Source organism: Phyllobates terribilis, unplaced genomic scaffold (assembly GCF_046119375.1).
Source record: "Phyllobates terribilis strain yellow unplaced genomic scaffold, ASM4611937v1 Scaffold_186__1_contigs__length_3700242, whole genome shotgun sequence".
Classification (NCBI taxonomy): Eukaryota; Metazoa; Chordata; class Amphibia; order Anura; family Dendrobatidae; genus Phyllobates; species Phyllobates terribilis.
Window position 1 is genome coordinate 1,338,244 of NW_027362946.1, and position 2,145 is coordinate 1,340,388.

A 2,145-nucleotide genomic window follows, 5' to 3' on the forward strand; every position below is an offset into this window, starting at 1 on the left:
AAGTTCTCCCACTTAAAAAGATGAGAGGCCCGTAATTGACATCAACTATGAGAGACAAAATGAGAAAACAAATCCTGAAAATCACATTGTCTGATTTGGAAAGAATTTTTTTTCAAATTTTGGTGGAAAATAAGTATTTGGTCAATTACAAAAGTTCATCTCAATACTTTGTTATATATCCTTTGTTCACAATGACAGAGGTCAAACGTTTTCTGTAAGTCTTCACAAGGTTGGCACACACTGTTGCTGGTATGTTGGCCCATTCGTCCATGCAGATCTCCTCTAGAGCAGTGATGTTTAAGGGCTGTCACTGGGAAACATGGTCTTTCAACTCCCTCCAAAGGTTTTCTATAGGGTTTTGATCTGGAGACTGGCTAGGCCACACCAGGACCTTGAAATGCTTCTTGCGAAGCCACTCCTTCCTTGCCCTGACGATGTGTTTGGGATCATTGTCATGCTGAAAGACCCAGCCATGTTTCATCTTCAATGTCCATGCTGATGGAAGGAGGTTTGCACTTAAAATCTCATGATACATAGCCCCATTCATTCTTTCATGTACACGGATCAGTCGTCCTGGTCCCTTGGCAGAGAAACAGCCCCAAAGCATGATGTTGCCACCCCCATGCTTCACAGTAGGTATGCTATTTTTTGGATGCAACTCAGCATTATTTCTCCTCCGAACACGACGAGTTGTGTTTCTACCAAACAGTTCTACTTTGGTTTCATCTGACCATAATGACATTCTCCCAATACTCTTCTGGATCATCCAAATGCTCTCTAGGAAACTTCAGACGGGGCCAGACATGTAATGGCTTAAGCAGGGGGACACTTCTGGCACTGCAGGATCTGAGTCCCTGGCTGTGTAGTGTGTTAATGATGGTAGCCTGTGTAACGTTGGTCCCAGCTCTCTGAAGGTCATTCACTAGGTCCCCCCATGCGGTTCTGGGATTTTTGCTCACCGTTCTTGAGATGATTTTGACCCCACGGGGTGAGATTTTGTGTGGAGCCCCAGATCGAGGAAGATTATCAGTGGTCTTGTATTATTGCTCCCACAGTTGATTTCTTCACACCAAGCTGCTTGCCTATTGCAGATTCAGTTTTCCCAGCCTGGTGCAGGGCTACAATTTTGTTTCTGGTGTCCTTCGGCAGCTCTTTGGTCTTCACCATAGTGGAGTTTGGAGTGTGACTGTTTGAGGTTGCGGACAGGTGTCTTTTATACTGATAACAAGTTCAAACAGGTGCCAGTACTACAGGTAATGAGTGGAGGACAGAGGAGCCTCTTAAAGAAGAAGTTACAGGTATGTGAGAGACAGAAATCTTGCTTGTTTGTAATTTACCAAATACTTACTTTACACCAAAATTTGAAAAAAAAAATTCTTTCTAAATCAGACAATTTATTTTTAGGATTTGTTTTCTCATTTTGTCTCTCATAGTTGAGGTCTACCTATGATGTCAATTACAGGCCTCTCTCATCTTTTTAAGTGGAAGAACTTGCACAATTGGTGGCTGACTAAATACTTTTTTCCCCACTATATACCAGTGCATTAGTGATCGCCAAAACACCAGATTCCTAGTTATTCAAATTTTATCCTAGACAATTTTTTTTCCATATAAGAGAACGAAACTTGCTATGAATTTTCTGAAAATGGGAATTATGGATCCAAATAGGGGCATTATGCAGAATGTATAAGAGTTGGGGCATCAATATCATTTTTAATAAGTTCCCTCTTCCTACAGCCGATAATGGTAATCTGCACCACACATCTAGTTTCTTTTTATACTTTTCCAGAAGAAGATATAGAATCAGTACAATGTAATCCAGAGATCTTTTTGTTATATTTATACCAAGGTATTAGAATTTCTCAACCGTTTGTATTCGTGTATGTTCTAATATGCTCGAATCAGGGATATCATCAAATGGTAGAATAACCGACTTATCCCGATTAATGGACAGTCCTGACCATTCACCAAACTCTCCAATAATGTTCAGAATAGGATCAATAGACTTCTGGATATCACCTACTGTGCATATATAACTGTTTGTGTATTATACAATCACTGTATTTTATGTAGTGTGGTCTCCCACTTCTGAGGTGCCACCATGTAACCAATTGCTTGTGAAATAAAGGTTTTTGACCAAACTCA